The sequence below is a fragment of the Grammomys surdaster genome, unplaced genomic scaffold, assembly GCF_004785775.1.
Source record: "Grammomys surdaster isolate TR1022 unplaced genomic scaffold, NIH_TR_1.0 188, whole genome shotgun sequence".
Lineage (NCBI taxonomy): Eukaryota > Metazoa > Chordata > Mammalia > Rodentia > Muridae > Grammomys > Grammomys surdaster.
In genome coordinates this window covers 567,775-595,257 of record NW_021604633.1, presented here as the reverse complement: position 1 = coordinate 595,257, position 27,483 = coordinate 567,775, and the positions used below count along the sequence as shown (strand labels likewise).

General features: G+C 45.1%; 1 long non-coding RNA gene across 1 annotated transcript in view; it reads right to left on the bottom strand.

Moving 5' to 3' along the window:
* LOC114622385 overlaps positions 1–27,261 on the bottom strand; it is a 62,973-nt gene extending 35,712 nt beyond the window's left edge. Inside the window, exon 1 of the long non-coding RNA XR_003711587.1 lies at positions 26,747–27,261. This is a non-coding gene — a long non-coding RNA (uncharacterized LOC114622385). The remainder of the gene's footprint in view (positions 1–26,746) is intronic.
* Positions 27,262–27,483: the final 222 nt, after the last annotated feature.

Genomic DNA, 27,483 nt, shown 5'->3' with positions numbered 1-27,483 from the left:
GAGAGAGAGAGAGAGAGAGAGAGAGAGAGAGAGAGAGAGAGAGAGAGGACCTACCACCCACAGAGTCAGCCTGACACCCAGAGTAACGCTGATACACTGATAGCTTTAAGAAAAAAAAAAAAACCCCGCTGATAAACAGGAAAGGAGTTTGGGTTTCAAAAATCAGCCCGTTTCCTTACTGTGACTGTATCTAGGTTGTGTATCGAAGAAAACAAAAATAATTCTAGGCACAGAAGGGAGATGGAATATTTCCGCACTCAGCACCAGGCCAGCTTGGCTTCTTCCCAGGCATAGGATCCTGGTGTCTCTTTTTAAAAAAATAATAAATACAATAATGTAGTTAAACCCTACAGTGGGCGCCAGCAAACGCAGCGATGCCTGGGGAGTGGGTGGGAAGTGTGAACATTTGGCAGTTACTGACAGCAGCCTTGTTGTGAAGCAAACAGCTGGGCACATAAGGCAGGTGTGCTAACTCAGCTGGGCCAGTCCCACGGCCCCTCCAACTGCCCCTAGGACTGGGCTCTGCTGTCAATGACTGGGACCCTGTCTCCCTCCACCCCAGACAAGCTTGAGAAGGCCACTATCATCCAAAGCTCTGCTGGGGTCAGTCACTGCTCCCCACTTGGAAGCTCTAACCGCCACCCCCCCCCCAGAGCCCAGAGGTCCTAAACACTAGCTCCCAGGCCAGAGGCTTAACTGTTTCTGTTGTCCAAACCATGGACTTGATCAGGTTAAAACTACCAAAAGCCCATCTTACACATGGTACAGGGCTTTGCAAAGGATTCTAGAGATTTCCATGTTCAGCGCTGGCTTGGGCAAGCTGACCTCTCATACTCCATCTTCTGAGATTCTGGGTAATGGGCACAAAATTTGGGGGCAAAGACTCAGCGGTAACAGGGGTGTTCTTTGGTCATTTCAGTTGTTCCGATTAGGCTTCTAGAAGAACTTACAGAAATGCAGTCATAATGTAAACCCTGACCCTAATGCCTAACAACCAGCCCCTCCCCATACAGGGGTCTTTGAATGGCCTTTCCTCCCTTGATGAAGCTTTAGAAAAACCTCAGTTCCATCAAAGAGAGAGAAAGGACAGACAGGTATAAAATACTGACCTTCCAAAGGTCATATTGTGTGTAAGCATGTATATGCATTTTCGGGTGCATTCACATATGAATATGTGTAAAAACACATGCCTTTGGGCTTGTATGTATGTATATATATATATAATGTTTATGTATGTGCATATGTGTGTGCACACATGCCTGTGTACTCCAGTGTGTGTTTATGTGTGCAAGGTGTGCACAGGTGTGAGTTACTTAATCTCTGTGGACCCTGATTTCCCTCTCTGTAATGAGGATGCTTCTGAATTAGAAGATTGTCACAAGAAAACTGTGAAGCTACTGTCAAGTGCAGGCATAGGATGTATCCATGCATGGTATGAATCCTATACCTCAGTATAGATTGCATCAGGATATTGTCATCTGCACTTGGCCAAGGTTCACCAAAAGAGTAAGTTACTTACCCTTGGCCGTAATGAAACACACACAGAGAGAAAACAAGCATTGCTAGCACCCCAGCCACAGTTCAAAACAGGATATGGCAATGCAGTTGTCACCAAGGCTCTGGACAGCTGAGGCCTTGGCTGGGGGACAAGCAGGCCACCATGTGCCCTAGAATCAGGATAGTCTGTGAATGATGCATCAGGAACCAAGCTGGCTGCAAACCATGGAGGCCATGGGAACATCTGTGATCATGAAGTGATGGTGCCAGAAAAGGTGGCCCCGGCTGTGCAAGTATTTCTTCCCTCATCCAAATCCTATGCACCCCGGCTCTCCCCCAACACCCAAACCCATACACACCCACTCTCCTGGACTATCCTACCACACGCTCCCAAGCAAGTCTGCCCCATGCTCATCACCCTGGTCTGTACAGAAAAAGGCATTTATTGAAACATTTAAGTATACAATATCATAATGAAAAACTTCAGTGGCAGCAAGCTTTCTTTTGTCTGTGTAGAAGAGGTTTCAATGAAAAGGTCATCACCCTACCTCTTATTCACACACTGAGCTCCCCATGATCACCCGCACCCACTACCATAACATTGCCACGTCTAGGAATGTGGCTCAGGAAACTTCTGGGAAAGCATTTTTATGGAGCCAGTGACCATGAACTCATCCGAAGGGAAGCATTACCAGCTGGGACACACTTCACCCATTGTTCTCCTCCCCAGGGGCCTTTCATCATCTTGTCTCCACCCAATCTGTCTTAATGGAATGCTTTTTTTCCCCCCAGCAAATGTAATCTGAGAAATGGAACATGTAAGTGGAATATATACCCCAAAATAATAAATATTCCAGCTCATCAGCTGTATATGCCATACAGACAGTGAAGATCTAGTTCTCTGTCTTCAGACATGCCGAAAGAACATGCATGATGACCTTATGGGTGGCCTTGAGCCACATGGGCTTTCATTATCCACCATGACACTGTATGGCTATGATCACGGGTTCTGTGTTTGTGGATAAATGTACATGATCGTGTGTGTGTGTGTGTGTGTGTGTGTGTGTGTGTGTGTATACATAGATGTATGTGTGCACAGGTATGTGTATGCCCCTTTGTACTCATCTGTGTAGAGGCCACATGTATTTTTCAAGAAGCCTTTCACTTTTCTCATTTGCCTGCAACTTCAGAAAGTAGGCCAGGCTAGCTGGCCAAGGAGCTTGAAGGATCTCCCAGCCTCTGCCTACCAACTCTCCATCCCTGGGATTATAAGTGCATGCCATCATGGTGAACTTTTACATGGATTCTGAGAATCAAACTCCAGTCTTTAGAGTTGCAAGGTAAGTGTTTTACTGACTGAGCCTTCCCCTCAGCCCTTGATCTTGAGGTTAAGATGAAAACTACACAGTGGGCTTTTCTCCTCTAAGGTAATAGCTGTGTGGCCCTCTCAGACCTCTGTACAGCTGGGAGAAACATCTCTACCAACACAGGTTTTCACTGAGGACTAAATGGATTCTTGGTAAAGTACTTTACATGGGGAATATACTACCTGATGCCTTAGTATGATTTGAATATGACTTTCAGTCTAAAGTAAAGCATAATGTTTCCACAGAAAGTGCATAGCTGTGGACCTGTCATTCAATTGTTATTTTCATGGAAATGAAAAGCAAAACAAAAAAAATACGTATTACTCAAGGACACTAAGTGCAAATGACATTTAGAGAGGTAATGATGGGGGAGGAGCACAGAGACAGCTTCCCAAATAAAGTGCTGTGAGAAGACAAAGCCTGAGTTTCAATGGACAGCGCTCACATAAAGGCCAAGGACAGCAGCACACATCTGTAACTCTAACACTGGGGATCTCAGACATGCAAATCCCAGGAAGCTCACCAGACAGCCAGTCTAAAATGATGAGGTTCGGTCAGAAAGCCTGTCTCAACAAACCAGGAGGAAGGCACTAGAGCACTGGTTTTTAACCTGGGGGTTGCAACCACTTTGGGGTCCAAATCAGATTACCTGTGTATCAGATATTTACAATTCATAGCAGAAGCAAAATTACAGTTATGAAGTAGCAACAAAATAATGTTATGGTTGGGGGTCAATATGAGGAACTGTCTTAAACAGTTGCAGCATTAGGAAGGTTGAGAACCACTATGCTAGAGGAAGACATCTGATGTTGACCTTTGACCTCTACACAAGCATGCTTATACAAGCACACCAACACGCACACACACACACACACACAAAGTGATGACAAGCTCTAAAAACATATATTTCTTTGCTCACTCTTTCACAGAACTATAGAACTATTTTAGACAGAAAACAATGTTACTCACCAAATAGCCAAAGAAATCTTCAAGCCCTAAAAGTGATTTGGAAAATTCAGTGTAAACTAACAGAAGACAAAATTTCCCATGGGCTCATGCAATGGATACTGTCTTGAGTTTTTCATTCACAAAATCTTATTGAAAATGTTTGCTTATCCCTCCATCTTTATAATTAATTAAAAATAAGAAGACTAAGTCATATATTCAAAGGAATGAAGAACCCATGAAGCGAGCCAAAGGTGAAGCAGTTTGATGACAGCTTGGGTGGCCTCAAAGCCTAGGTGACAACGACACAGCAGAGAGCCCAGTGTATGGAGACACCAACTTTCATGAGCCAGAACGTAAAGTGTCCATTTCAAAGATGAACAGAGGTTAGACAGGCAGTTAGACTGAGACCACAGAACCCAAAATGTGTCCATCCAGAGGCGTGGCTACATGTTTAGCTGTAGGCCCTGGGGCCTTAGATAGTTATCGGTTCAGAATGTGGCCAGCAGTCACCATGGCAAGGCTGCAAACCCACAACCACCTGCATGCCACACCAGCATCGCCACCCCAACCACCTCCGTACACGACTTCCTGGAAGCACAAGCCTTGTCTGCCAGATTTGTGAGTGTAGTACTTCATCCTGCAAAGTGGCAGCCTTGCTGACAACTATCCCAACAATTATGATGACGGCCACCCAAAGATGGATTAACCATTGCTCTGCTTCTCTCTAAAACAGAAATAGATAATTCACTCAAAGAAAACACACCAAATCTATAGGTGAAAGAGGAGTAAATCCTCACCTACACACCAGCCATACCTAAGTCCAACAGCATGGGTTGCAAGTGCTCAAAACTTTGGTCTCAGGATCCTAGTACTCTTAATTCTGAGATATCTCAAGGAGAAATATAGGTATAAATGCATGTTCACGCAGGATGTATACATGTGTATGCAGGTACCCATGCAGATGTCTGAATGTATAGATGCTGGTGACGATCTTGGATGTCATTCTTAGGAGCAGCATCGACTTCTCTTGAGACAGGATCTCTCCTAGTAGTCTGGACTGACTGGCTTCCAAGCCCCATGGCTCCTCCAGACTCTGTCTCTCTTGCAAACATAGATCACTGCGGCTGGTATTTTAACACTGGCTATAGGGACTGAACTCAAGTCTTTCTGCTTGCAAAGTAAAAGACTTATTGACTGGGCCATCTCCCCTAGCCCTGTGGGGAATTGTCAATACCATAGTAGAAATTAAAATGGAATCAACTGAAGCCATTAGGTCACTAAGAAAGGAGAATAAAGAACTCAAAGTTAAACCAAACTCTGGCAGACAAAATGAATATCCTGTGAAGATGGACAAGGTGAAGAAACAAGATGCGCATGCAAGGTTTAGATGCAGCTCTAAAAACCAAAAGCCAGTACCTAGTTGAGACTGCCTGGGATCATCACCTTGGAGAGCCCAGCTGATGTAGTATCACCTTAAATAATTCAGAGCGAGAAGGACTCCACAGGTATGAGTGTTCTCCCCGCCATCTGCCCATAGAAGTCAGGAAGAGAGAGTAAAGGTTGAAAAGCTGACTAAGGCTGGTGGAGATTTTAATGTAGACTTGCATCCCAAACGCTGTGTGTCTCCCCTGGATGAAGCTATTTCTCTGAAATGGATTGTTCCAGTTCTCCTGGCTTGTTGCCTTGGCTGCTCATAGGTAAACAGCAAGGAAATGTTCCTCACTTAGTGAAGTATTGCTTCTCTCTTCTTCACAGAATTGTGTCAATAGCAAACAGGATTATCACTCAATGAGCTTCAGTCAGAATCTATAGCTTTAAAACCCCAGAAGCATAATGAAGAGACAGAGCTAAACCCCAAATATGGACATCCTTGGACAGGGTTAACATCCTCCAGGGCTGGAATCATGACCCATCCATGTGACCTTAGGGTGCTACACGGTCCTGGGATACAGATACCTTCAAAACAGTTTTGTGGAATTATCTGCTAAATATAGATATCATATACAGAATATATACATATGCAGCTGGATAGACTGTCTGATTTAAAATGACTTCTCTCTCAGTTATATTAGAGCCACAGTATAGGAAAATTAAAATGATTGCGATGGTCTCACAGACTAATGAGAAGTTATAAGGGAAGCAATCTGGTGTTCCTTCTTCTTTACATGTTTTATTTACCTACAGCATGATGATGATGATGATGATGATGGTGGTGGTTGTGATTAGGATGATGGTGATGATGGTGGTGGTGGTGAGGAGGAGGGTCGTGAGGATTGTGTAGATGGCAATGAAGGTAGCAATGGTGATGATGGTGATAGTGATGATGGTGGTGGTGGTTTGGTGGTGGTGATGATGGAGATAGTGATGATGATTAATAGATACCATATTGAACTCTTCCACTTGCCAGTCCTCTCCCACACATCCACTCCCTACCTCCAATTTTGTAAAACAAGACCTCACTATGTAGCTAGGTTAGCCTTAAACTCACAATCCTCCTGCATCAACCTTCCAAGTACTGGGGATTATAGGCATGTGCCACCACACCTGATCTACTGCCAAATCTTATTTCAACATACTTTATGTCCACGTGTTGCCTGTTGCTAGCTTAGACCTCTGTTATAAACTAGCAAACCTAGTTTGATTGCAGAATAAGTATAAAACAATTTAGCCATAAGAGGACAAAGGGCACTCAAAATCCTAAAATATAAACAATACGACCAGAGCGTTTTGCCAATACCTTACGATGAACCTTTCCCTGGTTGTGGTGACTAATCTCAATTATCACTTTGGTGAAATAAAGAAATAACTGGGTGATAGACCTTTTCGAATACCTGAGGAGTAGCATCTTAATTTGGCTCATTGAGGTGGAAAGAGTTGCCCATTGTGGGTGGCATCATTCCCTGTGCTAGGGTCTCTCTGCTTCCTGACTGTGAATCACAGAAACTAGAACAACAAATAAGACCGTGTCTAGTGTCCAGCAGGTTCCACATGAGAAAAAGGCCATCAGTCCATCTTCAGATAAACTCTTGGGTACCAGAAGCTCTTCAACAGAGCAAACAAGCTTGAATGGAGGTGAAGTTGTATCAAAGAGATTGAAAGTTTGTAATCAATGCAGGTATTCATGCTTGTGACCACCCCCCCTCCTTCCATAAGTCAATATTATCAGTGCAAAAGAGAGGAGAGAATATTGGGACTCCCTAACAACTACCTAACAGGCATTTCTTGAATATCTCTAAACCTAGAAAGAAAACAAATTGGGCCTACAAAAGAAAGGCAGAGGGGAAAAGAAAAAGATGATTCATCTTGAAACCCCCCCCCCCCAGCCTCCGTTTCCTACCGTGGAGCACTTGCTGCGCCCGCGCTGTGATCCGCCCAATTATTTTAATGTCATCATTCTTTCTCCTTTTCTCTCTTTGATCCAGAGATTAGCTGAGCATATTCTGTGTTTCCCACATCCTGCCCACATCCTTTTATCTAAATGTCTTCAAGGTCTCACAACGAGGTACCAGCAACTTCTCTAAAACATCTTTGTCTCTTTCTTGGCCAGCCTTTCTGGAAATATCTCTTGTCGCTGCAGATGGCATAAGTGTTTTCCTCTTTTTGACAAGTGTTGGACCAGCATGAAGGTGTGACAGGGGGTGTGGGGGGGGGTGTTCAGAGTAGAGCAGGCAAGAGTGATCCCTGGACTCCGCATGTTAGCCTTCTAGAGTTGAAGAGTCAACTAACAGAGAAGTACACTTAAGCTGTAATGAGGGAACAATGCACACCCTAAAGAGCTCACCAAGCATTCTAGGTTTAGCCTAGAATTCTGTTCACAGGGTGGTCTAGATCCAGAAAAGTGAGAAAGAACAAGCTATGTGACAGTTTATAGCAAGAACATGCCAGAGGGATTGAAACTACAAAAACATTCTAAGCAAGGGACCATGTTTGGCACATTCAAAACATCTTAAGAGTCAAACACGAAACAAGAACACACAAAACCCTCCAGGATAATGGAGGGGGGGCACTGGAGGTGGGGTGGGGACATCCTAGCAGTAGATCTCTCGGGAGTCACTCAAGTGCAGAGAGGGAGATTCACGCCAGAGCTATGGAGTCAGGGAGCTATATTAAGTGACATAGAAATAAATAAATCACCTACATTTCAATTGTTTGGCCGATGCTCCTGAGAAACCAACAACAGGTCTCCAACTTCTGCCATCAGTGAATCAACACCATTGCCATATTGGTTATGCGGAGTTAGAGGGGGCTGTTGGGACATATATTCAAAATTCCTTTTTTTAATAGATTTCTGATCCTCACTTTAAAAAAAAATAGCTCTAGGCTCCCACTCAGCTTGGCATATATTAAAAATCTGTTTGGAAGCAAACTGTTTTTTAAAGTACCTTTGGTTTTAATTAGTTTAGCATTTTAATTTTAAGAAAGGACAAGAAGCCTCGATAAGAAGTACCTTCCATTAGTGTGTCTAAGTCTGCACCATGATGTTGCACTGAGACAATTGGTGTCAAGTTAATTAATAATTATCTGAGGGACACTGCAAATGTGGAAGGCCACTGTGACTCACCCAGCTCGCCTTGCACTCAGTCCGCTTTAAAGTGCTATTAATTCTTGTTACAATGACAGGATCATTTAATTTCTTAAATGAGACATTTTTATTACCCATAGGGCCTTTCATCTCAATGAATTTATGGGTTCTGATGGGCCCCAAAACCCATTTTTAGTTTTCAAAACACATTTTGCCTAGTGTTCTACCTATATTTAATTTGACCTATGTTTAGACTCCATGTGAGTATAGCTGGCCTACTCCAGATCTCCCAAGGTTCTAAATAGCTCATCTTTACATAGGGCTTGAGGTGGTTAAGAACAGGAACAAGCAGGTGTCACATCTAAGATAGACGTGTGGACTTCAAAATTGCAACCAATACAATTGTCTGGAAAGGCACTTTGTATGCAGAAAAGTCCTGTCTTATATTTTTATTACACAACAAAATTTCTGAGAAAAATAATCTGGAAAGGGTTTCATTTTGGCTCATAGTTTGAAGCTGCAGTCCATCATGTAGGGAAGACATGGCAGCCGAGGCATTGAGACATCCACAGTCAGGAAGCAGAGAGAGACGAACACTGGCGCTCAGCTCACTTCCTTGCTTTGACTTCGTTTTGGAACAATACTGCCTATCAAGCTGACTATCAGTAGTAACCATAACTACTCTTACACATTGCAACATACAAGTGTCATTGGTGTGATGGGCAAAATAGCGCCATCTGAAGTGTCAATGAGCAATCAACATTTCTGAGAATCCTAGGAAACTGGAAAACTACAGTTATGGCTAAAGAAAATCCACATCCTCTAAGAGGCTACTGTTCTAACCAATCCTTGTTCTCTACTACCACTGATACGTATGAAGTTAACAAACATGGGTCACCAAGATGGCTCAGTGGGTAAAGGCATTACTTCTCAGCCTGACGAACCAGAGTTCAATCCTGAAGCCCCATGTGGTAGGAGAAAAACAACTCCACATATAGATCGTAACATGTGTGTGTGCAAGACACACACACACACACACACATACACACACACCTAATAAAAACTTGTAATGAGTGTTTAAAACACTGTTCCCACAGTAAACCCTTGAAAAAAGACTGTAAGAGCCAGGATAAAGCTACTCAACATAAGGCCTGGACAGTGAGACCAACTAGAACCACTCAGGGTCTGAGCCATTTGATGAGCTCACAGAATAGACTCAACCATCACTCACCTCTATGCTCCCTACCTCTTCGACTACTTACATGGCAGTAGGTATAGCAGCTCCCACTGATAGAGGATCTTCCCACCATGCACCATGCTGTGTGATGTGTTCAGATTACTGACTATCACTTGGGACAACTGGTGGCTTCAAGTCATCAAGAGTTTTAGTCCATGAAGAAGGGCCTGAAGCTTTAGCTGGGAAGATTCGGACTCCAAAGTGTGACAAAATACAGAGGGGGCACTGTTAATGGTGAATTAAAGGGCCACACAGCCCTCGGGCCTTCTCTCATGGACAGCAGGGCTCTATTGCTCTGCCATTGGATATGGCCAATCTACAGCTGCTTTGAAATCAAAGAATTAGGAAAATGACTCCAGAAAATTCTTGGCAGGAAAAAAAAAGAAAGAAAGAAACAAAAAACACCACTCCACTAAATGTGATTTCATATCAATAACCAATACTTCTAGGAGTGAACTAGGTCCCTTCTAAGTTTATCTGATGTCCCAGAGCTAGCCCAACTCCCAAGTCAGCCTTCAGGAGAGCTGTAAGTGTGTGGACCATGGTCCCAGCATTCCTGGTTGGCATATGAGGTATCTCAGCTCCTTGATTGAGAGTCTGCTTGCAGAAGCCTCAAGAGGATGTGGAAGCGGGCTGGTTTGCTGAACCTAACCAATCCAGCCCACCCTGTTGGAGCTTTCAGCTTGTACGTAAAATCACCTCAGATGGTCCAAGAACGTCAGCCACGGGAGAAATGCCACTGAGGTTCTCTCTGGCCATCCAAGATGATCTCAGTGAAGCCCTGGCTGGAATTCTGACCACAAAACCATTATCTATCAGTCAATGCTTACCAAGCATAGTCATTCCCTGGTGGGGGAGGGGTTCCAGGGTCACTATGGAACTGAACAGAAATAAGGAAGATAAGAAAATCCAAGCCAAAGCTAAGGCCCACGAGTCACCATGGTCATGAAAACCTCAGCTGCTTTCAGGCAGTAGAAAACATGCAGCTAGTGACGCCATATCAATTTTTAAATTAAAGGGCTTAATTGATCAGAGCTCAGCTCTTTACTTTAGCATTTAACGGGGAAAGCTGTTCATTCTAAGATGCAGTTTTTAGAAAACACCTGGAAACAGATATATAAGTAAATAAGCAAACAAACAAACTAACTCCAAGGAGCACCTTCAGTCTTCACTGTTGTGACTCGCTCTCTTACTTTCTCAAAAGCAATTCGGAACAGCTTGCTTACAAGGCTGCAGCAGCTGCTGGTCCATTTGCTTATTAATGATTTGGGCAAAATCAGTGTAGACAATCCGGTGCTAACCCGTTTACAATTATCAGTTCTTTCGTTGTCACAGATCTTATAAATTATAGACAATTCTGGAATTTGTACTCATCATTAGTTGGAAAGCAGATGTTTGGACTGTTTCAGTCATTATTTTATCTATCACGTCCAGACAAGAAGCCTAGATGTCCTCTCCTTGCTCCCCGGTGGCCAGTAGATGTAGGCCAGACCTTATCTTCAGACCAGCCTCCAGACTACTCTTACCGGTGCAGTACAGGACCCTGACAGCACTTTCCTTGCACCGTGTCACTCACTCACCTGGTCCCTGAGGTCCAATGAACAACTTTTTGCATTCTAACCCTTAGCATCTTACTCTGTCTGGGTTACTCTGGGTATTGCTGTTTTCACTACCATGACAAAACACTTGACAGAATCAACTTAAAAGAAAGAAAGAGATTGGCTCAGCATTGGAAGGTCTAGTCTATCATGACCAGGATGGACCAGGAAGCTGGTCATATACACACAGGAAGCAGAGAGAGAGAGAGAGTTCACTTTCTCCTTTCATCTTTGAGAGAGATTCCAGCTCCATGCCATGCTGCTATCCAGTGGACCTTCCCTCCTCAGATCACCCTCTCTGGATACGCCCTCACAGATGTACCTGGAGGTGCGTCTCCTAGGTGATTCTGAATCTAGTCACACTGTCAGTGAAGATGAACACCACACTTAGCATCCAAAGGGACGTGATGGTTGTAACTAGTTAAGGAGCCTACAGGACAGTTTGTCCTCACTTATGTAATTAGACCTTGAGTCAATGCAAGGGTTTAGGAGGGATACAGCAGAACTCAGGGCATAGGAGGCAAAAGACCAAGAGCCTGAACCAATGACACCTGTTGAAGAAGATGGAAGGAACTGGGAACTGATGGACTCAGGAAGCCTCCAAGAGCTAGAAGAGGAAAGAAAAGAAGAGCCATGAGCCCTGCCTTCTCTTAGACTGTAGGTCCCTGTCCCCGGTGATAATGGACGTAAAAGCTGCCATGGAAGCCACTGAGTGGGCTCATTTGTCACCACCGTGATGGCAGGCTGAGACACCTACACCACCCGTGATCAGGCCCAATCCACATGGAGGGTTGGGTATAGTGGGCTCACCCCAGTAATGCCAGCACTTGGAGGGTTGGGTATAGTGGGCTCACCCCAGTAATGCCAGCACTTGGAGGGTTGGGCAAGAGGGTTGGCTCCAGTTCTAGGTCAAGTTCCGGCTACAGAGTCAGAACCTGTCTCAAAATAAAAAATCAAATGAAACAAAAGATGCACACTTTTTGATACCACTCTGGGATAGAAGGGTTGTTATTGTTTTATAAAAGGCTCCCATTGAGCACAGGCATGGAACTGGATTCCCCAAACTAGGTCCAGCTGCTCCCGTTCACCGTGTCCTTGACCTTGTTCTGCCCAGAGCCCTTGCCTGATAAACCCCAGCCCAGGATGCTTTCCTCCTGAGATTGTACGAGAATGTGTCACTAAAGGTACACTTTTAGCTTTACAGACATAAAACAGAGAGGTTGAATAATTTGCCAAGACCACACAGCCAGTGGTGAGCAATTGGAACTACTTCCTAGAGAACATGACTGAAGCCAACTCTAATACTCCAAGTTGCTTCTTCTTGCTTTCAGGGGCAACAGAGGAGGGAGGGGTCTCGGAGTAGGGGAAGAGGTCTTCTACAAGACTTCACATGCTTCACCACAATGGAAACAAAGGAGCTGCTGTATGTCACCCAGTTCTTTCCAGTATTCAGTTTATTCTCTCTCAAAATCTCCTGGACATAGGCTAGGGGGACAGTTCAGTGGGAAAAGTACTTGTTACCCAACATGGACCTGAGGTCAGATCCTCAGTACCCTTGTAAAAAGCCAGCTGTGGCAGTCAGTGTGCATCTGTAACTCCATCCTTGGGAGGCAGAGACAGGTAGATCTGGAGTTTGTGGATCACCACCTAGCCAAAAGGCCTAGCTCAGTGAGAGACCATGTTAGAGAATACAGTGAAGAAGAGGCTCGTGGAGGCATCCTAAATCAATCTCAGGCCTCCACACATGCTGTCATGAACAAACATACATGTATAATGAGAGAGACAGAGAGAGACAGAGACAGGGAGAAAAGACAGACGATACAATAGACAGAGACAGAGAGCAGATTCTTCTTTCAATAGAAACCAAACCTTGTTATACGCTCATTTCAAGTAACAACCTACCATCGATATCCTCGAACATGAACCTGGCTACTTCTGCCAGCTCACCCAATGCCTTTCCACTACACTGAATACAGAGAAACTGCACGACTGGGACACAGTGGCGCTAGCAGCTGACAGTAAAAATGAGCACTCCCAACTGGCAGACTTGGGGTTGCTGCAGATTCTAATTCTCCTAAGGCTGCTTTATCTTTGCAGAGCTGGGATTGGAGGTGACATTCACTGTCACCTGGGTACTCCTGATGGGGCAGGGATTATAATGAAGTCCCTCGGCTGTCTAGACCCCTCACAGCTTCCCTGCTTTGAGACCACTATTGATTCCATCCCGAGGCACAGCTCGCTCTGTGATGCTGGCACCACGGCCATTGTTCTTCCCTTTGGTCTGCACGAGCATTCCTGTGGGGACATAATTTAGCCGGACATATTAAATCATGTCATCGGCAGTCACGGGCTGAATGAATTATTGATCAATGGCTGTGAAATCAAAGTGCATCTGTGGAATTACATTTGGAGGCCAGGATCCCTTTACAGGTAAGTTTATTCTAGAAGGTTTCCGCTAAACCAAGCCTGAATGGGGTTCACATCTCCAGCCTTTGATTCTTACTCGCCTAAGTATCTAGATGTTGACTTTGGAGGCGCCGTGCCAAATCTAAAGAAGAATCAGTCTCAGCAATTGTTTTGTGCTTTCAGTCAAGATACAAAATTGGATTTTCTTTTTTTTTATAATTTATTTTTTTCTCAAATCGTAATTCATTCACACAGGGGTTATAAACACAGAAAGGCAGGATGTGGGGAAGGGAATGACACTGGAGTGTCATTGTCAGGCCAATGGCCCTCTATCCATTCAAATCCGCTGAACAATGCTATGGGAAGACACTGGCTCCTGCTGCTGCCCTTCCTGGATTAGGCTGGTTTTCCTTTATGGCTTATCCTGTGTCTTGTACATAGAGATGTTGAGCCATGTTGGTCCTGTGACACTGACACCCTTATTAACCCCATTTCACAGAAGAGAAATGAAAGAGACTCAAGGAATGTCCCACACTGCACAGTGAGTACGGGGTCCACCTTCACATGTCCCTCCTCATCTCCAGTGAGTACATGAATCTTAAAACTGAAAGGAACAGTCTGAGCTGTTCACAAAGCACCAGGCATTGCGTCCGAGCTTGCCTGGCTCTCTCAGAAAGGGAAGGCTCAAAGAGGAGGAGCCTTAGAGGAGAAGCCACCTGCCCCTCAGCATCCTCGCAGGAAAGATAGGCACACCCCAAAGAGGCTACTGAAGAGCATAAAGAGGAGACTGTAAGTGGCCACAAGGCTAGAGCAAGGGAGGAGCTGTCTCAGGACAGCTGAGAAAAGCAGTCCTGTGTCTTTAAGGAGATGCCAAAGGTATCATATCCAAAGCAAACTCCTTTTCCCCCCAGTTCTTGCCATCAGACAAAAGCCAGCATTCCCCAGAAACTTGTGAAGCTGGTTCCCCTCTACCGAAGGAGCCATTTCCTTCCTCACTGGCAGAAGGGACAGATTGCATCTGTGGTACCTATTAGCCTACCAAAATAGATGCTGGCCTCCAAGATCCCGCAGTGTCACCAGCATGTAGCTCTTCTCAGCCCTTCCCACCTGAACTTCTCCAGCTCAGGGGCTTCCCTCCCCCCATCCTCTCCTTATAACCCTGCTATTTTGGCTCTTGGTCCCCTCTTTGCCTCCCTCTCTCAGTCTCCCCCCACTTCCTCCTCTGGCCATGTTCAGGCTCCTATTCTCTCTTCCTGCTCTGGACTCTTCCAGGTGCCTCTGGCTGTCCTCTCAATCAGATCTACAATAGAAACCTTCCCTTAACCACACCTTGGAGCAATCGTGTCAGTTTATACATCTGATGCCAAAACTTCCAGGTGGTGTACTTTCAGTTTATATAGTGGGGACTTTGGCTGAGGCACAAGTGTCACTGGTCAGATGTTGTAGCCTCAAACAGAGGGACACGATCTGCCATCCTCAGTCCTACAGGGAACACCTTTCCTGACTGTGTCTCAGCTGCCTCTTCTGGTGGAACCCAACTCCCACGTAGCCCTAGGCATTAGTTATATCTAAAAGGCCAGAGAACAGATGAAAAAAAGATGAAAGAAACCTCTCTGGGGAGAACTATCTACCATGACTCCCCACATAGGCCAGGGGTGTATCTCTGAGTTCTTTAGGTCCAGCCTGGTTTTTACAAGCTCCCCACTGAGCAGCACCTGTGAACACTCACAGCCCCCTGTGGTCTCTGTCTAATAGTGGGAACAGTGAAGATCAAAGCAAAGCCCTTCTCCTCTTGCTCTTTTTCACTGGTGTCAGGAGCAGGAGAGACCCAGAGAATTGATAACCACTTAACAGTGTCAGGCAGAAACCACCGTGAAAGTGCCAACTAGGGAAATGAAGGTGGGGCAGAAAAGGACCTCTCTAAGAAAAATGCCCCAGAAATACACATATAAGAAGGTGTCATATTAGCATATTAGACCAAAATCTGGGTCAAGCAGTGGATAAAGATGAAAGAGAGAGTCTGTGTGACTATACAGAGAAGTGGTAAGTATAACAAACAGGGATTCTGACCATAGCTCACACTTAAGGCTGCTCTGAGTCAACTTGTGCCCCTTCTGAGCCTGGAGCTCCTAAACACTGTCCCTAAGGGTTACCTGTACCCAACAATCTCCATAGTCCCCTATATGGAGACACAAGGTCCCTAGATACTCCTCTATGTCCTATGACCTCTGACCCCCGAGTGAAAAAGCAGACAAGGCCAGCCTCTTCCATTTGAAGCAATACTTCCTCAATGGGTTCATGGCATATGTAAAGCTGGGATAAAGAGAACCCTTTCTTCCTCTCAGGTCCCACAATAGGACTTGAAGGAAAGAAAGGCCACTCCCTACCATGGGAAGAAGAGTCCAGCACCACAGATTTCTTCTCCCCTCCTTAGGCTCCTTCACATATAGCCTGAAGATGGGTGTGGTAGGTAGCAGGTGGTAGTGGGCTTGTGGAAGGTATTCAACCTCAATTTCTCTAACTCTCTTGAGAGTATGGGAACACTCATACTTTGGGTGTTCAGCCATGGCACCTGGCTGTAGAAGAAAGGCCCTCTTCATGCTCTGACTGCAAATGAAACCAGCACATGTTCTGAGGTAGACTTGTTAACAGTCTTGGTGAAGTGTAGCTGCCAGGAAGCCACTGCATCCTCTCAGAGAACAGAGCTTGGGCCTAGGGTTTATGTACTTCTCAATTTGGCTGCCACCATAACCAGGTCTCCTTATGTATACTCCAGGTCCTATATATACTCTTCTCAGGTGCCTGGTATAAAACATACTGGCAAAGTCTTTCTAATATTTATAATGCAACACCACGTTCTTTGAAAACCAGGCCTTGGACATTGGAGTCAGAGGTCATCAGTGACAAAACAGACAGGGCCAAACTGTTCCACCTGAAGCAGCACTTCTTCAAAGGGTCCGTGGCATGTGGAGTAAGTCCTGGAAGTGGAGAATGAGTCAGGATTGCCACAGTCAGCTTCATCAGCCACTCCATGTAGGCCACGGGAGGGGTGAAGGGTGCCACTATCAAAATATGTCATCGTGAGCATCATAACATTGAGCTGACAGTTAACATGCAAGGTTTGTACCATAAAATCTGGGAGTTTTGTGTAAAATGATCAAAAACACATACATTTCTGCTGAGATCCCATTTCTCCGGTGTGATTGGAAGGCGTGTCATTTGGGACATCCCAAAACTTCTCTGAACGGGCTTTGGTTCAGGATGATTTTACAGCCAGTGACTCTAATTCAACAAGCAGGGAGCTCCAATCTATAAAGCATTGGCTGTTGGGCACTCACCTCGGCAAGCACCACACCAGGCTCTCAAGGCCGGTGATGGCTCTGGAAGCCCAGGATGACATGAACTCTGTCCTTCTGAGGGTTCCTCTGAGTGGGACCCAACCTGAGTGTGGGTTGCTAAGGAAAATGACAGCATCCATGAGATCTGACATTGCGTGCTGTCTGTATGCCAGGCACTCATTCAAAGACAAACAATACTGCATTGCTTCCTTGCCCTTCTGACAAGATGCAGATAAGGAAACTGAGGCACAGACCTGAACAGAAGACAATGACAAAGTAACTCACCGAGACAGAAAAGATGGAGTTATGCACCTGCCTGGCTCCTCCCAGCTTCTAGAGATGGCTCCACCCTTCCTTCCTCTCTCTGAACAGGCATGAGGAATGTAACGTAATACCTGAAAATCAGAATCTCTAAAGCATTCACTTGTGGTTCAGTTTTACTCCATCTGTCTTACTGTGCGGCTTCTTCGGGGAGTGCCACACAAGGGCAGAAACCATGCAGTAGCACAAAACAAATAGCCCACGTCTGCAAGAGCCCAAAATTGCTTTGCCTAGTAAAGCGTGACTTTAATAAGCGTTAGATGTTGCCGTCACATAATTTACAGTGGGCATTTTTCTAATAGTGCCATTTCAAACAGCTAGGGCCCTGGCAAAAATGTCTAAGATGTAATTTCCGTTGGAGAAATGGTTTTCTTTTCTGCAAATAGTCTCTAAGTGAGAAAAAGGATTGGAATCAATTATTTGACACTGGACACAAAGTACTGGCCTATAAAATGGATTTTTTTAGAAGGGAGAGGGTTGGAGGCGGGGGGCGGGGGATAAACTATGAGATGAGACTGATGAAAGGATCTCTTGGTCCCAGCAGTGAAATCATCCCACGTGCTCCCAGTCTGTGCTCCCCAGCATGTGCTCCCCCACCTGCTTTTGTTTACCACCAAGCCCAAGTCTCTGAGAGTTGTTGTTTATCCCTTGCCTAGTTAAGGTTGTGAGGAAACTCTAAGACAAAGCAACTTGGGGAGGAAAGGGATCCTGTTATACACCCTTTCCAATCACTGTTCATTATGGAAAGAAGTCAGGACAGGAACTCAAACAGGGCAGGAACCTGGAGGCAGGAGCTGATGCAGAGACCATGGAGGAGTGCTGCTTACCAGCTTGCTCCCCATGGTTTGCTCAGCCTTATAGAACCCACCAGCCCAGGGATGCCCCCATCCACAATGAACTGGGTCCCATCAATCTCTAATTGAAGAAATGCTCTACAACCAGATCATATGGGGGCATTTCCTCAATTGATGTTTTCTCCTTTCAGATGACTCTAGCTCATGTCACAATGAAATAAAACTGGTCAGCACACCCATAGAGGCAAAGCTAGCAGTAGTGAAGAGAACATAGGCATTGCTTGACAAACATGTGAAGAGCTGTAGGCTGTGGCTTGTACATCAGGACCCTCAACAAAGATAAAAGGAAAGCAGTGTCTCCCACTGTAGAGCCCAGGTTCAGCCCGCTGTGACTTACCTGATCGGTGGTTTGCACTTCAAGCTGGCTACACCATGGCAGCTACCCCGATGGTCTCATGAGACACGAAAGAACAACAGTCCGAGCACCCAGCCATGGTGACTACCAGGCAGGCTATAGCACTCAAGTGGCCCATTGTTGTCCACTGTGGGCTAGAATGTGTGGTCTGTAGCTATCTGAAAATGGCTTTGAGGCCACACATGAGACTCTGGTTTCTTCACTCTTCCGATCTGGGTTCCTTATAAGACACTTTCCAGGAAGATGCCAGGCTTTTAGTGCCACATTGGGACTGTTGAGGCAGCCTCCTTTACAGTCTGAGCAGCTACCAGGTTCTAAGTCCTGAATGTAGATGGCCACCTGTACCATGCAAACCAGTTCAATAAATCCCCTTTTGTAACTTACACGTTCTATGCATTCCATTCTTCTATAAAACTCTGATACACTTGGGGCATTCTTATTCAAAGCACAATCCATCCATCAATTAATCAGTCAATAAATCTTGGCTTGTATGAGTTTTAATCAGGAATGGAGTCACCAGGTTACCAAGAGCTTCCCAGGAAACCGACACAATTTTCTGGGTCACATGTCACTTGACTATATGAAGCCTCTGGAGACTCAGCTGCTAAGTATACAAAGCGTCCACAATTCAGACTCAGTGTATACATGGCAGAAGAAGAAATCTGCAGCTTTTGTGGAAATTTACCAGCCTGAGTAGTCATAGACCTTGTAAATAGGTAGCCTTGGTGGATATTACCAACTTAGATAAGGACAAGTGAATCATAGGCAGAGTCATAGTGACCTGTCCCCTGAACCTTCACCCAGCCGATACCATGTTCTGAAAGATATCTGTACTCCCCCTGAACACCCACATTGGTGTCATCCCCCTCCCCACATCCTGCCTTTTTGTGTTTATCACTCCTTTGTGAATAAGTAAAAATTACAATTTGATTTAAAAATAAATAAAAAAAAATCACACAGTGAGATAGGTAGCCATAGCAAAAAAAAAAAAAGAAAGAAAGAAAGAAATCTGCTTGCAAGGGGGTAAAATAAAACCAAGTGTCACAGGGGAAATGGCACGGGTCAGGCATTGAGCCTATGGCCAGAAACGTGCCAACCTGAGGAATGGGTGCCAGAGAACAGGACATGTAAGAGGCACCCACATGAGGCTGCATACAGGAAAGTCAGACCATGCTTACCTTAAACCCACAGCTAAGTCCAACTGTCCTGTTCTGAGGCCATGTTCATAATTACCCTGTGCTGTCTGCTTTGCAGACTTCTTCCTCTTAGCTGTGTTTGAAGGTCAGAGGACAGTTCCCTCCTGGGAGCTGGTTCTTTCCTTCTACCATGTGAATCCTTAGGGACTGAACTCAGGTCACCAGATTTGACAGCAAGTGCCGTTAACCACTGAGCAATTTCACAGGTTGTGCCTACTTTGAATGAGAATGTCCCCTGCCCTCTAGGCTCACATATTTGAATGTCTAGTTTTTGGTTGATGGGTCTATTTAAAAAGGATGAGGAGGTGTGCCCTTGTTGGAGGTGGTATGTCACGTAGTGGGCTTTGAGGTTTCAAAAGCCCATACCAGATCCAGTCTGTCTCTGTCTCTATCTCTCTGCCTCTCTGTGTGTCTCTGTGTCTCTCAGTATGTCTCTGCCTCTGTGTGTGTGTCTCTGTCTGTGTGTCTGCCCCTCTCTCTCTCTCTCTTTCTCTCTTTGTGTGTGTGTGTGTGCCTGCCTACCACCCAAAGATCAGTGTATAAGCTCTTAGCTTCTGTTCCAGTACTATGCCTGCCTGCATCATGTTCCCTGCCATTATGGCCGTGGACTAACCCTCTGAAACTGAAAGCAAGCCTCCAATTAAATGCTTTCTTTAGAAACTGCCTGGGACATGGTGTCTCTTCACAGCAGTAAAACAGTATCTACGACACAGACCATCCTTTTTCACTTCTTAAGTCTTCTGAAAGTGTCTTGCTTATCACTAAGGTTGTGATGTCAGTGTCCCCTTCTCTAAGAAGCCTCTAGTCCTTCAGATGGCCTGTATGAAACTATCTGCCTTTATACCCGGCTTTCTCAAGATGCTCATTCCTGTCTTCTGAGTGCTGTGAGTATCTTCATTCTTATAGCTGGACCCCTGAGGGCAGGAATCTGAATTCGATGCCCAGGTTACTGTAGTAAAGTGCCAGTGACGAGCATCTTAAACAGAGAGTGGGTTTTCTCACAGTTCAAATGTAAAATCACTGTGTGGGCAGGATGGTTCCTCTGGGGCTGTGAGGATCCAGACTGGAGGATGCCTGTCTTCTCCCTGTGTATCTTCATGTCATCAGCTTCCCTAGCTGGGATGTCTGTCCAAACGGTCCCTTTATCAAGGATGCCAATCAAGCTGAGTGGAGTTTGCCTTAGGCTTCACTTTACCTATTGGAAGGCCCAGAATAGTCTCTCTTTCTCTCTGAGATACTGGAGTTAGACTTTAGAGTGTGGCTTTTCTGTCAGGGAGGCTGGCCCATGACATCATCCTGCTCCTCACTGTGTCCACAGCTCCTGTCAAGCAGCTGTTCTGGGCAAGGAAAGCGAGAGAGAGGAAAGTGGGGGAGGATAGATGGGGATGAAAGAACCCAAAAAGCGGAAACACAGAGTCTGGGGATCAAAAGAAAGCCAGAATCTAGGAGGAGGCTGTGAAGCAATGAACCGGTCAAACCCAACCATGACATGGGAAGAGGGGCCAGAAAGATACAAAACCAACAGAATAGAGGCAACTGATGATTAACAAGAGGGGAGGCACCAGTATTGGGAGGTGGTGGTAAAGCTCTGTGGATTATAATAGCACTTGCTGCCAAGTCTGATGACCTGTGTTCAAGTCCCAAGATCTACGTGGTGGTGGGAGGAGATAACTGACTCCCAAGAGTTGTCTTCTGACATATATATATACATATGTGTGTGTGTATATGTGTGTGTGTGTGCATGCCATGGGACACACACATACACACACATCAAACTCTGTGAGTATGGGAGTGGGGGTGGACAGAAAGAGAAAGACCCTGGGAACCCCACAGGGCATTGCTAAGGAGCCATCACAGATGGCAAAATGAAATCCCCTGCTGGCGTCACTGGGCCAGAAAGCATCCGTGTAACAAAGGACCAGAAGAGAACACATGCGGTAGTCTCTGATTCAACAGAATCGTTCTCCATGAGCATAGACAGACCAGTGGGCATATTAGCATCACGCATGTCTGAATGTGCATGATCCCAGCAGAAAGCCATCCTGACAGTCATAGTTTACTGCGTTTAATTGAATATTCAGGGAGGGGGCTGGGGCATGACTCAGTCAGTGAAGTGTCTGCCAATCAAGCACAAGGACCTGGCTCTAGATTGCCAGAAAGTGCATAAAAAGATGGGTATGGTAACAACTCCCAGCAAACTCAGGACTGGGTTGATGATGGGGGTTACAAGAAGATCCCTGACATTCACAATCTATACAACCTATCTGTATCCGTAAGCTTCGGTTCAGTGTGAGACCTAACCTCAAAACTTAAGGTACATATAAAACATAATGGGCAAGAAGGACTCCTAACATCAACTACACACCTACACACACCTACACACACACCTACACACACACACACACAGAGTCATAAACACTTTCCCTGGTTACTCAGAATAAACTCAAGATAGAGGTTAGTTTCACTCTGTCTTGAATTTTCTGGAAAAAAAAATACACCTCTAACGATCACATCAGAAATAGAGAGAGATTTAACCCACAGCACGAAGAAAGTGTCTTGATCCTTATATTTTCTTCCCAAAATTACTTTAATGGTTTAAAACAATGTTAGTAAATTATTCCTACAGAAAAGATACGCTTTACAGCCCTCTCTATAAAGGGCATTGAAATACCCATGGATGTTTAAGCAATACGGACACAGCTGTTTCTCTGCCAGTGGGTACCATGTGCCGTGGCTTCTCAGTAAACAATAGCTTTTGAAATGAAACCCTCTTGTCCACTTAGAAAAATAATTTTAAAATAATTTGAACCCAGCAGCAGCATATGTGTAAAGCGTCTGAAGGCTTTCAAGACCAAAATGTGAATACACTCTCTATTTTCCAGTGACTATACTCCCCTGGCCATCCCCAGGAAGGTATAGTAGCCACCTGATAGCCAGCAGCCTGGTGTAAAACATTCTCCCAGTTCAATACAGGCGCGAAGTGAGGGGAGGGGAAGAGACAGTGGAAGTGCTTGGAGGCTTCTCATTAGGGAAGTTCTCGGTTCACCTGAACTGTGCAAATCAAACCGCTGGGGCTGGCACTGGCTCCGGGAAGCACCACTGTTTAAGCAGTGGGCAGCTGGAACCCACAGCGCATCTTCCCTTGTCAGGGATGAATCAATCATGACGAGAGATGTCAGCATCTGCCCAAACCATTTCATATTAGAATAAATGGCAGATGGTGGTGTTTTTATATTTAATCAGTTCCACCAAATGCAGTTTCATCTCATATAAAGCAAAGCCATCTGTGACGTGTAGGTGTGCGAGCTCGCTGAAGGCCCGCTGCAGAACTCTTCTTGGAAAGGTAAAGCCTACAGCTAACGTTTGCTGACATGAGGCACAGTAAGCCCAGAAGCCTTTAAAATAAAGCCTCGTGTTGTCAATAAATGCTAAATATTTATGGTGGAGGTGCCCTCCATCTGAGGCTTGGAGTGCAGGTCACACTTCTAGAAGTGTCCAAACTGTCTGAAAACATTCTTAAACCAAAAAATGGCTATTTCCTTTGCCTGTGGATCATTCCGACTTGGTATTTGCTTTGTTTGAAATTAATTTTTAGATTTATATTCTTATGTGTATGAATATTTGCTGCGTGTGTGTGTGTGTGTGTGTGTGTGTGTGTGCCTATACCATATGCCCACAAAGATCAGAAAAGGACTTCAGAATCCATGGAACTGGAATGAAAGATGTTGTGAGCCCCCATGTGGGTTCTGGGAATTGAACCTGGGCACTTTGGAAAAGTACCCAGTGCTCTTAACCATTGAACCATATCTCCAGTCCCCTTTCTGTTTACTTTGATATGAATTCTTCCAAATCAAGTTATGCTATGGTCATCTCAGTTAAAGAGCTCACACAACACTGAGTGCTCACGACACCAATATAAAAACATTGTAAAGTGTAATATGTACTTCCTATCCCAGTGAGGGCTGACTGTAAATAGTGGAATTGTTTTTAATGCTGGCAGATAGGACCTCATCAGTTCTGGCCACAGAAAGCCCCACACAAGAACTACCACCAGTGGCAAATTCACACTTTAATTTTCCTAAGGTAGAAAGCCAGAGTCAGCATTACATAGAGAAAAGGAAAGAGCCATGTTCCCATTACAAACAAGTAATGGCTGGTTACCTTTCCCCAAAATATAAAACACTGAAGAGGTAGATTGTTCCAGAACCTTCTGTCCCACTCAGAACACAGGAATATGGCATGCATTTCTTGTGAGACACAAGGTAGGACACCATGTAGCTGGAAACAAATACTATTCTACAGGTATTGTCTTTCTGGTATTATTTTAAAGGTTGACCGATGTCCCATAATCCCCAGCTCTCCCAGCATGACATAGCCTATTCCTGGCTCCCCAACTGCTCTATGACCTGCCCCAATCCTCTAAGGAAGCTCAAGACCTCTGCACCCTGAAGCTGTCCTGTGCCCTGGAGCTCTCTGTTCCCCTGGTCTCTGCTGCGGTTTGTGTACCCACCACCAAATGTCCTGTTTAAAATCGTATCTCCTCCATAATTTCTCCAATTCCTTGTGTCCCGCTTCACTCTGCTTCAAAGGTACCATTTTCTTTCTGTATGCCTTTCTTTCATTTGTTGTTGCTTATTTCTCTGGGTTTGGGTTTTTTGATAGTGATGGCGTCAGTGATGGTAGTAGTGATGGTATTTAATTTTGTTATTTTATTTTGCTAAGTAAGATGGTCTTATACAGTCCAAGCTGACGTTCAACCTCTTATGTAGCCAAGGATGACCCAGAACTGATTCTCCCATGTCCTTCTCCATGTGCTGAGGTTACAAGTGTATACTACCATACTGAGCTAATAGCTTCCATGCTCAGCTTCTTCATGTTGCTTAAAACAGAGCTAGAAAGAAGGTCAGTAAAACGTTAAGAGTGATTGAACAGGACTGGGGTGTAGCTCACTTGATAGAGTGCTTGCCTAGCCTGCACCAAAACCGTGGGTTCTGTGCTCCACACCATATAAACTGAGTGTGGTAGTGTATGTCTGTAATTCCTGAACTCCACAGGTGAAGCAGAAGTAGAAGCCTGATGTGACATCCACAATTAGAAAGCATCAACAAGAGGGCGCAGTGCTATAGCTCCACCTACTTTCTCTTTACTCTTTCTAGGACTGCAGCCCATTGATAGTGTCACCTGCCACCCAGAGTTGGCCTTCTGTCTTCAGTAAACCTTTCTGAAAACACCTTCCCAGACTACTCAAGAGGCATGTTTCTATGGTGATTCAAAATTCCATCAGAGTAACTGTATTCACCATCATACCCATTAAGTGACTGTCTCCCTGTCTAGAATAAGCCCATGGCTGGAAACACAGGCTCTTTATCTTTTTCCTTCCTGAAAAAGACTCATCTGATGGAGGCAGACCCTGAGAAGAAAAATAGGGCTAGTCAGGGACTCTGCTTCCCCTGCCCCACACCCACTTGATCTCCATGGCCTGGCTTTCCCAGTCATTAGCCATTTCTGCCTTGTGACACCCAAATCCTCCATCCTGCCGCTACCTTCCCTCTGAGTTTATCCAAGCTTTTCCTTACCCAGCAACCAATGGGCTCTAGCTTAAAATCTTCTAGTATCTTCCTGACACCGTGTGAACTGCAGACATGTGACTCTTCCTGCTCACACCTCCTCTTGTGCCCTTGGACTTCTCTCCACTGAGCCACAGTGACCATCCCTCTGTGTCCTAGAAACCCACCTCCAGACTGTGCTGGGGGCTCACCCTTGTCCTACATAAAACACTCTAGCTGTCTCTTCTGCACTCCAGCACCAAAGCCCCTCCTCCAAGTTCCTCAGTTCTCCACCTAAGTGAACTCTTTGTCCATGGGCTGTCCACTCATAAGGTCCTGGGGTTCTAAGATTGTCTTGGTACTATTTGCAGCAGATGTGTTTTGCTTTATTGATGGTCCTGTGAATGTCCAGTGTACCCTGATGGAATGGGAGACTTTTCTTTCGTCTGCATCCCCTTTGCCTTGAACTTGTCTTGCCCTCACTGAGCTTTCAGGAAAAATTGCTGGTTTCCTGATGGTATCTTTGAACATCACCAATAGCTTTCTGTAGCTGAAAGGGTTAAATTACCTGATGAGACTTCTGGAAAGTTATGACCTCAGATTCCCATAGAAACTGTACTTGCACTAAAAATGGCATCAAACTCAAGATGTCATGGCAGCCTACTGAAATTTACCAAAGTAGATCCAGTTACTGTTCTCTAAGGCCCACGGGCCATTAAACTTGACCCATCTGCCAAGGAAGTGACTGCTGAGGGAGTAAGATGGGCCAGGCTCCTGAAGGGGAGGAGGTCATGGGAATGGGACAACAGCTCCCAGCCTGAGGGAGATCAAAACCTCCCTGGAAGTGACATCTACAGACTATCAGGGCATTTGTGCATTTGGGGGGGGAGGGATGGGGAAGACTCCTACCGTCACAGATGGAGATGAGAAATCACTCTGTCAAGAACCCACCTGAACCCCAACTATCATGAATACAGGTAACCATATCTTATATTCTAAAACCAGTGACTTGTCTCCCATATCCCCACAAAGTAAGTCTATGTTTGAGTCCAAAGCTAAATAGACCAAAAGTCCCTTTGGAGCCAGGCATTGTTTGATGGTACAGCTTTTGTTTCCTATTAGTAGGTGTCACTTAAACCTGTCATGAGTAGTCTATTGCTGTTGCTGAAGAAAATGGCTTCCTTATATGTCCCCTATCTATGTCCCCATACCATCCTGGGATTCTTTTTTTAAGATTCATTTATTTTCATTTCTGTGTGTGTGTGTGTATGTATGTAGAAGTCATGTGTTTGCAAATGCCAATGGAGGCTAGAAGTAGGCGTGGCTCCCTGGAGCTGGAGTCATAGACAGTTATGGGCTATGGCATATGGGTGCTGGGAACTGAACTCTCTGGAAAAGCAGCAAGCACTCTGAACCACTGAGCCATCTCTCCAGCCCCAAGGTATTCATATTATAACTCAGACATCTCCCATGTACATTGAATATAACCTAATTAAAAATAGAAAGACTCATGCGTGTAGTCTGAATATGGTAGCAGGAAGGGTAAATGTAATATGCTTACCTTTGAAGGGAAATCATTGTTACTCCTGTCAAACTGTATCTCTCTGTGTCCATGAGTACCCTGCCTTTGCCTAGGCTGCCAGGAATCCCACAGCTGAACGAGATGGGAAATCACGCTGAAATTATCACCCTCGGTTTTTTGCCACCCACTTCCTTCTTTATTCCCTTAAGTTTCTATTTCTGTTTCATCTTTGTTAGAGTTAGTGAGTAACAGTTATTGTTTGGGCTAGCTTGTTGATTTTCTGTTTGTGTAGATATCACATATCCCAATGTCCGTTGGTCAGCTTCATTCTCTTAAACAATTACGTAACAGATCCTAATGCTTCAAATAGAGTTTCTTTTAACCAGACTTTTGTTTTGGAGAAGAAGTGAATGCATTCCTCCTGGGTAGTGGTGGTGGAAGGGCCTCCTTTAAACCCTGGTGTCCCTTCTGCCCTCTGGTTGAAGTCCTGTAGTTACCAAGTGGCCGCTGCATCCCCCAAGGGAAGAAGTCAGAAGTGATGAACAAGGGCACAATCTCCTACAAATGAGGAAAATAATTGTTTTTGTAAAATGAAGTGGGGAGGAGGCATATAGGCAAAGAGGAAAACTTTGTTTGACAGAAATTACTAATATGTAGCAGAATGACAAACGTCCCTGGGCTAATTCTGAGTTTCAGTAACGACATCCTCAGCTGCACGGTGTTTGAGCCTCTCTCTTTCCCCTGTGAACAAACCAGCTGTACCCTTCTGTTCTCTA